The sequence below is a fragment of the Hevea brasiliensis genome, chromosome 16, assembly GCF_030052815.1.
Source record: "Hevea brasiliensis isolate MT/VB/25A 57/8 chromosome 16, ASM3005281v1, whole genome shotgun sequence".
NCBI classification, from domain to species: domain Eukaryota; kingdom Viridiplantae; phylum Streptophyta; class Magnoliopsida; order Malpighiales; family Euphorbiaceae; genus Hevea; species Hevea brasiliensis.
The window spans coordinates 2,095,542-2,111,000 of NC_079508.1; the positions used below are offsets into that span (position 1 = coordinate 2,095,542).

Genomic DNA, 15,459 nt, shown 5'->3' on the forward strand with positions numbered 1-15,459 from the left:
AAAATAATTGTGTATTGAGTAACCAACTTTAATGGTGCTTTTTGAATTGAAATCTTGATTGATACATCTTTTGCCTTCTTTCTATGGTCTTGCAGGTACCTTCATAAGCACTTAAAGGAGTTGCATATGGTGTGCTCTACCATGAAACCAATAGGGATCATTAAAGAGCAAATCAAGCTTAGAGCTTGTGCTTTCTTTCTAGTCAATTTAGCTAAGGATTGGCTCTACTACTTATCACCAGGATCCATCACCTCATGGAATGACATGAAGAGGCTTTTCTTAGATAAATACTTCCCTGCCTCTAAAGCTACCAATATAAGAAAGGAAATTTGCGGCATCATGCAGTACAATGGAGAGACGTTACATGAGTAGTGGGAGAGGTTTAAGAAATTGTGTGCTAGTTGCCCCCGTCATCAAATTAGTGATTAGCTACTCATCTAGTACTTATATGAAGGGATTCTCTAAACTGATAGAAGCATGATTGATATTGAAAGTGGTGGTGCCTTGGTTGATAAGACACCTAAAGCTGCTAGGAACTTGATTGCAAATATGGCAGCCAATTCTCAACAATTTAACACTAAGTGTGAAGCACCACAAAAGAAAGTGAGTGAGGTAAGTCATTCTTCTTTAGAAAATCAAATAGCCAATCTTACCTCTATTGTGAGCCAATTGGTTGTAGGTAATGTGTAGTAAGTCAAAAAATGTGGAATTTGCTCACTACAAGGGCATGCAACTAACAAGTGCCTAACATTGCAAGATGAGCCAATTGAGCAAGTCAGTGCTATGGGTAGATATCCTAGATAGCTAAAAAGGAGTTATGATTCTTACTTTAACACATATAATCCAGGATGAAGAGATCACCCCAATTTGAGCTATGGTGGTTAAGTTTAAAGGAACAACTTTCCTAATGGTCCTCTAGGTTTCTAATAAGCATAACCACAATACCACCAAAGGCTACCAGCTACGCCATCTCAAAGCCAAGGTATTCCACTTGAGGATATGGTCATAACAATTGCATCCAATTCTTTACAATTCCAAAAAGAGACAAGGACTAGTATTCAAAACTTGGAGAATCAAATGAGCCAACTGGCTTCTTTAGTGAGTAGATTAGAAACACAAGGGTCAGGTAAGCTTACTTCCCAAACTCTTATTAATACAAAAGAAAATTCTAGTACAATTATATTGAGGAGTGGTCAAGATTTGGAAGAACCACCAAAAAGGACCATAGAAAAAAAAGAAAGCAAAAAAAGTAGAAAAGGAGCTTGAACCATCCAAAGAGGTCAATGCATCATCTTCATCATCTAAGGTAACACCTCTTGCTTCTAATACTGAATTTAAAGTTTCACCCCCTTCCCCAGTAGATTTGTAAAGTCTAGGAAAGATGAGGAGGAGAAGGAGATTCTTAATATGTTCAGAAAAGAGGAAGTAAACATTTCTGTCTTGGATGCTATTAAGCAAGTGTCTAGTTATGCCAAATTTATAAAAGAATTGTGCACTTCCAAGAGGAAGTTGAGAGGTAATGAAAAGGTAAGTGTGGGAGAGAATGTTTCAGCTATCATACAAAAGAAGCTTTCCCTCAAGTACAAAGATCCATATATTTTTTTTATTTCTTGCAAGATTGGTAACACTAGATTTGAAAGAGTTATGTTAGATTTAAGTGCATTTATAAATGTCATGCATGGATCTATATGTGTTTCATTAAATTTGGGACCATTGCAAAATACTAGTGTTATCATACAATTGGCTAATTGGTCAAATGTATATTCTGATGGTGTGATTGAGGATGTTTTAATGTAAGTGAATGAATTGGTCTTTACTACTAATTTTTATGTTCTTGACATGAAGGATGATCATTCTTATAGTTCATCTCTAATTTTGTTAGGTAGACCTTTTCTTAAGACATCTAGGATAAAGATTGATGTGCGTGATGGTTCACTTACCATGGAATTTGATGGTGAGATTTGCAGGTTTAATATTTTTGATGCCATGTGATATCTTAGTGATGTGCATTCTGTTTCTCACCTAGATGTTATTAATGATGTGCTGATGAGATATGTGAGTTAGGTGATGAGGACCCATTAAAGGTGGACCTTTTCCATTATTTGAAAAAAGAAAGTATCACCAATTCAAAAGGGAGCTTGCCATTGGTGAAGAGATGGAGGAGATTTTGTATTTCCTTGATGTTGGATGAGAGGAAAAACTTGAAGTTGAGCATGAGACTTTAAACAAATGCGTTGCTTAGGAGGCAACCCAAGGATCTTCAATAATCATATTTGCTTTCGTTATCCTCTTTACTTTTATGTTTTGTTTTTCTTTTCCTTTCCCTTGCATTGAGGATAATACAAGTTTTAAGTGTAGGGGAGGAGTTAATGTCTTTTTTGCATTTTCTTTTCAAATTTTTGGTGCCTACATGTTATGTCTTTTGTGTGTGCTTTTTAAGATTAATGAGATTAGGTATGTTATGAGTATGGATTGATCGAGCTTGATGAGAGAATGGATAAAGTGAATGAGTTAAATTACAACTTAGTCTTTTTGCATGTGGTAGTTGAATTAAAAGGTTGAATATGATAACATGGTGGATCAATAGCCCTTATGTGAGCTTTTAAGCCTAAGATTGAGACAATTGTGTCAATCTCTATTTCTTATTATGTGCGATATTTATTCATGGATATTGTATCTCTAAAACTTGCTTCTAATCTTATTGAGATTAAATTGATATATGCATCCATGAAAATGATGAAGGCAAATTAGGAGTAACCACTTGAGCTTAAATAGCCAATCTATTCACAATTGAGAGTTGTCCCTATTGACAACTGAGAGTTATCCCATTAGTGAGTCAATGTTAAGCCTACATTGTTACTATTCTTTGTGATTTAACTATAGTACAAGCTTTGGCCCGTAAAACAAATGTTTCTACCCCAACCTTAGGATTAGTGGAGCATTTGAATATGTGATAGGATGGGTTATGGTTGGTTCATATGGACAAAAAGTTGTAAAGTGATTATGTTATACTCTTAATGTACAGCTTGTGTTTCTTTTATTTCATGTGCATAAAGAAAAACCAAAAGTAAAGAGTTGTGAAAATGTAATATATATATATATATATACATATATATATATATATATATATATATATATATATATATATATATATATATATATATATATATATATATATATATATATATGTATGTATGTATGTATGCATGCATGTAAATAAGGTGATATGACTCTCATACATATGCAAGGAACACAAGCTGAATTCTCATTGTAAGTTCAGGGTGAACAAAAACAAGAATGAAAAGAAGCAAAAGAAAGGAAAGAAAGAACTAGTGAGTTTATGGTGAAAGTTGAAGAACTATGATTTTAATGTGATATGCATGTTTCATGAGTTTAAATATTTGAATGCTCTAATAGTTTCTTTGATTTTTAAAATTATTTATCCTTTATTCCATACCTTTACCCTAGCCTCATTACAACCTTGATAAAGACCTTTTGATTTGTGATATGCATATAATGTAAGTAGTAGAGATGAGATGAACAAGCAAGCTTATGGTTGGTCATGTTCATGAATTGAATTTTGAGAGCAAACACTTTATCCCAAACACATGAGAGATGGAGTGATTCTTGTGCCTATGTGAGGATCCTCCATGTTGGTATGTTTAGTTTTTTTGATGAGATTGTTATGTTAAGTGAAGTTCTAATGCATGTGAAGAGATTTTTTTTTTATATGATATTTATGATACTTAGAGAGCTTGCTTATGTACATGCTTATGATATGCTTGTTTTTTATAATCTTAAGAAGTATAGATTGAGTCATTGTTCTAGGTTTTAGTTAGTTTTGATCGAGGATGGCCAAAAGCTAAGTGTGGAGGAATTTGATAGTTGCTTATAATGTCATATTTTTATGAATGCACACTTAGACTTTTGAGTTTATTTCTTGTTTAATTAGCTTGTTAATGCTTGTTTTGATGTTCTTACGTGTTTACAAGAACATGGAAGAGCTTCTGAAGCATAAAGAGGTGAATTGTGCATAAAAAAAAAAAGAGCAAAGCATACATTAAGCATTTTAAGGCATATGAAGGTGCAATTTTAATAAGGACTTATCCAATGACAAAATAGGCTTAGAGGAGTCCTATTCATGATATTTGATGGCTAATGGTGAAGACGAATAGATTTGGACATCAACCCACATTGAGCTTCTTTGGACAGCTTTAATGGAGTTTGTATGTGATACGCTATTTAGAGTTTGAATCTGACCTTATGGGCTTAGATGGACCTTAATTAACATATTTTGAGGTGTTATATGGAAAATGAGTGCAATTGGGCCAGATCACATTGAAGGTCGCATGTTGGGTATGTTTGGGCTTTTTATATTGAGTTATGTGGAACCAAGAGTTAGGGCCTTAATTGGTGAGTTTAATTATTTTATTTAAGGACCAAAATAAATAAAATATAGGTATGTGGGTCCCCAAGATAGTGCAAGTGGCAAATCTATATAAGGTGACTAACCTGTTTTCCTATTTTAACTAGGATTCTTAAGAGAGAATGAAGTCAGATTGCATTTAGGACTTCAAATTAGATCTAGGTCTTAGTTAACCTGTTTTTCTCTATAAAAAAAGGTCTAAAATATAGATCTGGAGCTCATCAATTCCCTTCTACTTATAGTGGCCAAATTCTTTCTTTCTGCATTCAAAGGTGTTAATTACTTGATCTAGTTATTGGTGTGATTTCTTCTTCTTCTTTGGCTTACGGAACGCTTGTGCTTCCCTTTGGAGTGTGTGGCATCATCATTAATATTAGATTTAAGTTGTTGTAATTCCATTCATAAAGGGAGCATGTTCTTCTTTGTTTTTGTTATTTTGAATGTGTTTTCTATTGTTATCATGAGTGAGTAGTCTGCTTGTTTAGTAAAGAGGATTGTTGAAACCATTGAATAAATATTATGAGACTATTTTGAGCTATCAATAAAATCATTATTTTCTTCACTTGAATATATATGTTTCTCTTATAATTCATGAAAAGATGGCATGTTTAATTATTTAGGTGGCCTACTACTTAATTGTTCATGTATTTCTAATGCTAGTCTAGTTGATTAAATTCGTAACTACTTGATTAACTTTACATCAATAGCACGGCGATATTGTGTGAATTCATCATATTGCTTAGAGTTTGATAGTCTAGGTTAAATGATTATGCTGCTTGTTCTGTATTTATTATCTAGAATTGTTCATGTTTCTCTAGTATGTTAAACCTATCATTGAGCTAAATCTTGTGCTTGACTAAGATTGTTCAATTGGTTAGGGGTTAATTAGATGATTGTTTCGATTAATCTAATAAGCAAGGAGAGATATGGAAATTGATGCTTGTTCAGTTTCTACAGCCAATTTGTTTAATTGAATGAATTATTACATTAGTGTCAATGATTGATAGTTAATTTCCATGGTGGATACATATCTCTCTATTCAGTCGTTTACCATATTGTGTTATTTGTCTTAGTTGCACTCTTATCACTTTCATCGTTAGTGATTTGCATACTTTTACCTTTTAGTTTAATTGGCCTAGTTTAGTTTCCTTAGAATTACTAAAATTCAAAACTCCCTATTTTTTTTTTATTATTAGTGTAGATGAGTACATGAGTTCACCTTGCTAATTGGTTAATCATTCTCTATGGGATCGACCTTTGCTTGCTCTTGCTACAAGTTAGTTAATTTAGTATAGTATTTTATTTAATTGGTGCATTTGACAACATTAAGTAATCTTGACATAATTGGAGTTATAAGGTCTATAATAAATCAGCATAAAATTACTTAGAGCCCTGAACAGCCCAAAATGGCTTGATCAATTGAGATCATTTTCTAATTCAAAATCTATCTCGAAATGACCCCTTAAATTTTCCAAGTAGTATGATTGGCCTCTAATAACTAAAAATGAATTTGCCAACTGAAAGCCTATATCATGAACTCCTGTCTCTCCAAAATGAATATTTAGCAATTTGGAGTCGATAACACGTCAAAGGAGCACATAAATGGCTAAAATATTATAAATAAAAAAAATTGAAGTGCATCGGTAAACAATGGGTATGATGTATTCCAAGGACCATAACTTTGACACAATTGGAGTTATAAGGCTTATAATTATATCAACATAAATCTTTATAATTATATAAACATAAATCTTACTCAGATCCCTAAAGATCCCCAAAAGGGCTTGACCAAATGACATCATTTTCTAATTCAAATATGCCTCGCGATAAGCCCTTTAAATTTCTCAATGGTTATCCTTTTGAAAATTAACTCCTTAGGCTTGAAACAAATTTGTTGAGTAAAAGCTTAAATGAATTCCTACTACCCCAAAATGGTGATTTGGCAATTTAGACTCCATAACTACTTCAAAAGAGCATATAAATGACTAAAATCTTGTAAAATATTAAAGCGTGTCGGTAAAAAAGAGCACGTCTTGCTTCAAGGGCCATAACTCTTGATATAATTGGAGTTATGAGACTTGTTATATATCAACAAAAAACTTACTCATAGCCCTAAACATGTCGACCAACAATCATCATCTTTTAATTCAAATCTACCTTGAAATAGCCCTTAAATTTCCAATAAATACCTCTTTGAAAATTTATTTCCAAGGGCTCATAACAAATTTGTTAACTAAAAGCCTAGATGAACTCATACTACCCAAAAGTTGTGATTTGGCGATTTGGAGTTGATAACAGCCTCAAATGAGCACATAAATGGCCAAATTATTGCAATAAATTGAAGCATGTTGGTAATGAACGGATTTGTCATACTTCAAGGGGCATGACTCTTGACACACTTAGATTTATGAAGCCTGTAATACATCAACAAAATCCTTACTCAGAGATTTAAATATCCCTAAAAGGGCATGACCAACTGAGGTCATCCTCGAGTTCAATTTTGTCATAAAATAACCCTCTCTAAATTTTCCAAGAGGTATCCGTTGGAAAATTCACCTCCGAGGGCTCATAATGAATTTTTCATTTGAAAGCCTAAATGAACTCCTGCCTTCTCAAATGGTGATTTGGTAATTTGGTAGCAATAACTATGTCAAAGAAACATATAAATGGCTAAAAATTGAAAAAAATTGAAGTGCTCGATAAAAATTGGGCACGTCATACTCTAAGGGCATAACTCTTAACACAACTAGAGTTATAAGGCCTCTAATATGTGAACATAAGCCTTAATCGGAGCATTAAACATCCCCAAAAGGGTTCAACAAACTGAGGTAACCATGAAGTTCATATATGCCCTAAAATAACTTCAAGAGGTAGAATCCTCGCCAAGATGGTGATCTCCATGTACTACGTAAAGGAGTATTACATGACAAAATATGGTGCATGTATTCAACTAGTTAGTGGAATGAAGATGAGGAAAGAGAATAGGAAACTAACTAAGCCACTTGTAATTAATAAATAACCAACAAGACCAAAGAAGAATAGAAGAAAAGATAAGGATGAGCCAAGGAAGATAGGAAAATATTCTAAGAAGGGTGTAAAGATGACAAGCTCCTTATGTAGGGAACAAGACCATAACAAAAATGGGTGTCCATTGAAACCCAATATCACTCGGTTATAAATTGAAACCCTGGTCAATTATTTATGCCATTATTTTAGTGAGTTACAAATTTATGCCTGCAAATTATTTGTTTTTACATGGTTTTTAACGAAGGGCACAAACAAAGATGCAGCAGCGAAACATGAGTCACAGGCTTCTATTATGCCACCACAATAGCGAATACATCCTGCTCCAATTAATGTCAGGGCTAATGCAAAGGAGAAAGGGACTGAAGGGATCACTGATGTATCCTAATATGGAAATTAAATAATTGGAGTTTCTAGCATTTCAAATATAATTATAATATTTTTTATATTATTAAATGTAAAAAAAAAGCTCTTGACGAACAATATTTTTATTTTTAATATTTTCATATATAAAATGATAATTATAGGTAGAATTTAGAATGGTGTAAAATATTTGTATATAATAAAATTAGTTATGGGATGGGTAGATATATTTGTGTGTGCGTAGATACTGTTGTAGAAATAAAGTAAAATATTAATAAAATGAAAATCATATGCATATCATTAAAGAATAATTTTTTTAAAAGATAAAAATATTATTTTAATATCACAAAACTAAAATTGTTTGTCTTACTTTGTTTATTATAGCTATTAAATTAGAATTAATATTTTATAATTTTTTTATGTTTAATTATAATTAATAACATTTTAAAATAGATATAATTACTTAATATATTTTATAAAATAATTAATTTTAATATATACATATTGTTTGGCAAATTTTCAGTAAAATTAATTTAGATTTTTACATAAACTTATGATTGAATATAGGTTATAGTTCTTTTAAACAAACTTCAATCATATATGTCATTTGACCATAATATCAAAATCAGTATAAAAATACTAATAATAACTCAATGCATAAAATTAAGGAAAGGAAAAGAAAATTATAAAAGCTAATGAATAAAAAGGATTCAAATACCTTTATATAGAAATTTATTTGTGAAGTTTATTTTTCGCTCACATATTCAAGAAACTTTTTCTTTTCTTAAATGTTTAGTGAACTACTTATAAATATATTAATTAAGAGATTTGTTTTATATAATTAAGAGTTATTTTTATAAAAGCTATTTATGGTATTAAGATTTTATAAGTCTTGACACAAAATTATAGTCAAAATAGAATTGAGATTCATAAATTGTCAAATAATTGATTTGAATTTATTAATTTTTGAAGCACATACAGTTACTTTTTATTAATTAAAATTTAATAGTATAAGTTTGTAATATATAGAATAATTAAAAAAATAAATTAGTGAAAGTGAGATTCAGTGTTTAAGATTTTATTCATTTTATTTTAATATATTGAACCATTTTTAATAAATTAATTATCCCATGGAATTATCAAACTTCTAAATTAAGAATTATAGTAGGATTTTTGTATAAGTAAAGTTATTATTAAAATAATATCAAAATGTTATAAAATAACAACAATCAAAAATAAAAAAATGTAGAGAGAACTTTATCTTGCGGATATAAGATGAGTTTAAAGATGATCTCTATAGGGTTGAGGAAGCCCCTATTTATAGGATACCAACTATACCCCAAAAGATACAATATTAAATGAAATATTAAATAGACTTACGGTGAAGATAAATAAATTCATCGAAATCTGATGGACATCCATCATAACTATGGATTTATAACACTTCCCCTTGAACCTAGTGAGAAAAAAATCATACAACTCAACTCAACTAAGCCTTTATCCCAAAAATTTGAGGTCAGCTATATGAATTCTTTTTCTTCACTCTAAACGATTTTGGGTTAAATTCTCAAAAATATGTAATGCTTCTAGGTCATGTTGTACTACTCTCCTTCAAGTCAGCTTAGGTCTACCCCTTCTTTTCTTTCTATCCTCTAACCTAATGTGCTCTACTTGTCTAACTGGAGCCTCCGTATGTCTACGCTTCAAATGACCAAACCATCTCAATCTCGCTTCTCTCAACTTATCCTCAATTGGCACCATTCATACCTTTTCTCTAATACTTTCGTTACGGACTTTATCTAGTCTAGTATGGCTACTCATCCACCTCAACATTCTCATCTCTATAACTCTTATCTTAGACACATATGATTCCTTCAGTGCCCAACACTCACTACCATATAACATGGCTGGTCGTATGACTGTACTGTAAAATTTTCCTTCTAACTTATTGGGAATATTGCGATCACATAAAACTCCCGTGGCAGTTCTCCACTTCAACCATCTGGCTTTAATCCGATTACTAACATCCTCCTTACATCCCCCATCTACTTGAAGGATTGAGCTGAGATATTTAAAGTGATTACTTTGGGGCAGTATCACTCCATCCAAATTAACTCCTTCCTCATCAGTTCAGCCTTCACTAAACTTGTAATGCATGATTCTGCCTTCATTTTACTTAACTTAAAGCCTTTGACTCTAGAGTACTTCTCTAAAGCTCTAGCTTTCTATTGACTCCTTCTCGTGTCTCATCTATCAGAACTATATCATCCGCAAACATCATGAACTAAGGGATACTCTCTTGTATATGTTTCGTCAATTCATCTAAAACTAATGTAAAAAGGTAAGGGCTTACAGCTGAACTTTGGTGTAATCCAACTGAGATAGGAAAATCTCTTGTGTCCCCTCCCACTATGCGCACAATAGTAATTGCTCATTCAAACATATCTTTTAATGCTTGTATGTACCTAATAGATACCTTCTTTTATTCTAACACTATTGATAAGACATCTCTTAGAACATTATCATAAGCCTTCTCCAAATCGATAAAAATTATGTGTAGATCTTTCTTCACATCTCTAAATTTCTCTATCAAGCTTCTAATGAGAAAGACCGCTTCCCTAGTTGAACGATCGGGCATGAAGCCAAATTGATTGGGAGAGATAGAAGTGTCATGACATAGTCGATGTTCCACAACTCTCTCCCACAACTTCATAGTGTGGCTCATGATTTTAATTCTCCTATAGTTTGAGCAACTCTGTATATCTCCCTTATTTTTAAAAATAGGTACTAAAATATTCCTCCTTCATTTATCAGGCATTTTCTTTTAGTTTAGAATCTTATTAAATAATTTAGTTAACCATGCCACTCTCATACCTCCCAAACACTTTTACACTTCAATTGGTATTCCATTGGGTCCACAGCTTTTATCCACTTTCATTCTCTTAAGCGCTTCCTTTACTTCTAAAAATTCTAGTATAATTCACATTCTTTTCTATTACTCTATAGTCTACATCCACGCTACTACCAATTTAACTATTATTAAAGATATCATCAAAATAATTTCTCCATTTTTCTTTAATGTCCTCATCTTTCACCAACACTTTTCCTTCTTTATCCATAATGCACCTAACTTGATTGAGATCTTAACATTTTTTTTCTCCTCCTTACTAATCTATAAATATCTATCTCCCCTTTTTTAGTTTCAATTTTTTCATATAACTTTTCAAAGTCCTGTGCTCTTGATTGACTAACTGCCTTTTTTGCCTCTTTCTTTACTATCTTGTACTGTTTATATGCCTATTTATTATCACACTTAGGTAATTTCTTATACCATTCCCTTTTTCTCTTCACTGCCTTTTATACTTCCTTATTTCGCCACCATCTCTCTTTTGAGGGTGGTTCATGTCCTCTAGACTCTCTTAGTACTTTTCTAGCTACTTCTCTAATCTTTGATGCCTTCTGTATCCATATACCATTGGCCTCCACATCCAGCTTCCATGCTTTGGACTCGAGAAGCTCATTTTTAAACTTGACTTGCTTTACTCCTTTAAACTCCCACCACTTTGTTCGATCTATCGTATTCTTTGTGCCTAATAATTTAACTCCCCCTCATGAAGATCTGTTTTTAAAACCTTAAGCCAACGCATTCCAATCTTATATACCATTTTCTCAAATGTTATAGTTGGTAAAGACTCGATGAACAAATCTGCCAGATTTTCACTTGAATGAATTTGTTGCACATCGATATCATCATCCTTCTGAATATCATGTGTGAAAAAGAACTTTGGTGAAATATGTTTCGTTATATCTCCCTTAATGAATCCTCCCTTTAACTAGGCTATGCATGTTGCATTATCTTCATATAATACTGTGGGTATGTTATTGTAAGATAAGCAACATTTCTCTCAAATAAAATGAGTCATGGATCTCAACCAAATGTATTCTCAACTTCCTTCATAAATTGCTATTATTTTTGCATGATTTAAAGAAGTAGCAAGTATAGATTTTTTTTTGTAGATCACCATGATATAGCCGCAAATGAATAAATAGCCTATTTTAAATCTTGCTTTTTTGTGGATCAGATGAATACCCTATATCTGCATAACCAATTAGATTTGATCTATATCAATTGTTCCCTTTAAATATCATTATATATGCTTAATTCCACTCCAATGTCTCCGAGTAGGAGTGGAACTATATCTTGCAAGCATATTAATATCCTGAGATTAATAGACTATATCCAGTCTTGCAAGCATATTAATAGACTATATCCAGTCTTGTAGTAGTGACAAGATACATAAGTGCATCGATTACAGTGAGATATGGTACTTTAGAACTAAGGAGTTCTTCTTCTTGAGGCTGAATAGATCTTTATTCACATTTAATGATCAAATAACCAATGGGGTACTTAATAGGTGTGCTTTATCTATACAAAACTGTTTCAAAATCTTTTTTTTGTATAGGTAGATTGATGAACAAAAATTCCTTTTGGTAAATGTTCAATTTGTAGACGAGATAAAATTTTGTTTTTCTAAGATATTTCATCTCCAATTCTTTGTTCAAATAATTCACTATCTTTTAGAACTCTATTGGAGTTCTAATGAGATTTATATTGTCAATATATACAGCAATAATAACAAATTCAGATAGTGATTTCTTTATAAAAACACATGGATAAATTGGGTCATTTATATAGCATTCTTTAACCAGATATGCACTAAGGCTGTTGTATCACATGCGTCAAGATTGCTTTAAGCCATACAAAAATCTTTGTAATTTAATTAAATATATTTCCTAGGAATTTTACTTATATGCTTCAGGCAATTTAAATACTTGAGGATTTTCATATAGATGTTACTATCAAATGAGCCATATAGATAGGCTGTAACCACATCCACCAAATGCATTTCAAGGCTTTCCTATATTGCCATAGGCTGTAACCACATCCATCAAATGCATTTCAAGGCTTTCTTGTATTGCCAAACATATGAGATATCAAAATGTAATTACATCCATACAAGAGAATATGTTTCTTCATGATCATTACCAAGTCTTTGCGAAAAACCTTGTGCACAAGGCATCCTATATATCTTATAATTTCATTATGCTCAATTTGTTTTCGCACAAAAACCCATTTACATCCAATTAGTTTCACACCCTTTGTTGTTTGGACTATAGGTCTAAAAACTTCACATTTTGCAAGTGAATTCAATTATGATTGAATTGCATCTTTCCATTTCAGCCAATCATATCTTTGTTACAATCTTCGAAAGATCAAGTTTTAAGATTCTCACTATCTTTTACAATATCAAGTGCATCGGTATAAGCAAAAACATCATCGATTATTATTGCCATTCGATTTAAATTTCTCCCTACATTAACAAAACTTATTGATTTCTCCTCATTTCTTGAGGTTCAGGTATATGAATTTCTTCAAGAATTATTTGTGTAAGAATTTGATGATTAATGATATCTTGATCCTTTTCATTTGATTCTTTAATAGTGTTATTTTCATTATTTGTTATTTTGTTCCTTCTAGGATCTTTATCTATAGAATCCAATGGTCTACCAAGCTTCAAACGTACTTTAGATTCATTAGCAATAGCACTAATGAATGGATATTAATCTGAACTGGAATATTTGTAGCTGGTATAGGTGATTTGGTTATTCTTTTTGAATCAGTAAATGCATTTGACATTTGATTTGCTATTTTTTACAAATGAATGATCTTTTGAACTTCTTGTTCACATATGGCTACACAAGGACCAAGATAAATGAGCCGTAAATAAATCTCCTATCAATGGTTCAAGATAGCAAATAATGGAGGGTGATTCATATCCAATATATATGCCTAACCTTTTTTGAGGACCCATCTTGGTGCGTTGTGGTGGTGCTATTGGCACATATATAGCACATTTAAAAATTTCTTAGATGAGAAATATTTTGTTCATAACAAAAAGCGAATTATAATGGGAAGAATTTATGATAATTTGTTGGATTGAGACGAACAAATGCTGCTGCATGAAAAATAGCATGACTCTAAACAGAAATGGGTAATTTTGTTCTCAAAAGTAATGATCTTGCTATCAATTAGAGATGTTTATAAATGACTTTGCTAGGTCATTTTGTGTATGAACATATGCTACAGGATGTTCAATAGTTATTCCAATTGATAAACAATATTCATTAAAAGCATGGGATGAGAACTATGTAGCATTATCAAGGCAAATAGATTTAATTGGATAATATGGAAATTGTAGCAATTTTGCAAATACCAAGTTCTGAGTTGATAATAAACACACGTGACCATCTTGAAGAGGCATTTTTTAGGACTATAAAATATTTAAATTCCCTACTAGGTTGCTGTATAGGTCCACATATATCCCCATGGATACATTTTAGAAATGTAAGGGATTCAATTCCAACCTTTGTTTGTGATGGTCTAATAATCATTTTACCTTGACAACAAGCAACACAAGAAAAGTCGTTAGTTATAAGAATTTTCTAGTTCTTTAAAGTGTGGTTATGTGAATTTTCAATTATTCTTCTCATCATTATGGATCCATGATGTCCCAATCAATTATGCTAAAGTATAAAAATGTTTAGATCAGTAAACTTCTGGTTTACAATATGATGTGCTTCAATTGTACTAATTTTTGTATAGTAAAAGCCAAAAGACAAAGTGGGTAGTTTTTCTAATACAAAATTCTTACTTGAGATATTATCAGTAACACAAAGATATTTAACATTCATTTCATTTAGTGTCTATGGTATCCATTTCAGTTGATAACTTTGAAACTTAATAAATTTCTTTGAGACTTGGAAAGAAAACAATTCATTGTTTATGAGTTTTATTCCCTCAGGTAGAAATATGGTGGCTCTTCTAGAGCTTTCAATTAAATTTGCACTACTAGATATTGTGTTAACATTTGCTTTTTCCATAAGCAAATGAGAAAATTATTTTTTATTTTTAAATATGGTATATGTAATTGCGTTGTTAATTAGACACATATCTTCATCATTTAACTTTAACCCAAACATAAACTTTGAACTATCTATATCCATATTATCTTCAAAAGAAAAAGAAAAGGAAATACAATATGAGAAATAGATAAAGTAAGACTTTAAAAAAAAAAATCATTACCAAAATAAAACATCATAATATTATTAATATGACATGACAAAAATACCTTAAGTAAAATATAAAAAATAACATGTAATGACAATATTAACTAAGATAATCAGACAAAAATAAAAGCATTTCAATGACTTAATGGATAGTCCCATCACTAATCAAATGATCAATTTTTCTTTAAGGATGCTCAAAGAAATCTGTTATATCCAGGTATCTTATATCAATATCAACATCATCACTTTCTAAAATAAAATTTTCTCCTGCATTTTGATCTTTCCTTTTTTAATGATGCTTGATAAAGATCAACGAGATATTTTGGTGTATGATAGGCACGTGACCAGTGTCCTTTCACACCACACCAATAGCATACTTATTTTGAACTTTTATACTGTCTTGTTTCTGGTTTCTCATCATTTTTTTCCACTTATGATGGTGAGACATATTCTTATAATTTGATGAATTACAAATATGATCACCACGATTAAAATGCATATTTCTTACTCAACTACGG

General features: G+C 31.4%; 1 non-coding gene across 1 annotated transcript; it reads right to left on the minus strand.

Annotated features, from left to right (window-relative positions):
• Positions 1 to 312: 312 nt before the first annotated feature.
• On the minus strand, positions 313 to 419 carry LOC131175157 (small nucleolar RNA R71). Its single transcript, XR_009145319.1, has one exon. It is a non-coding gene; the product is annotated as a small nucleolar RNA R71 (small nucleolar RNA).
• Between the last annotated feature and the right edge of the window lie 15,040 nt (positions 420 to 15,459).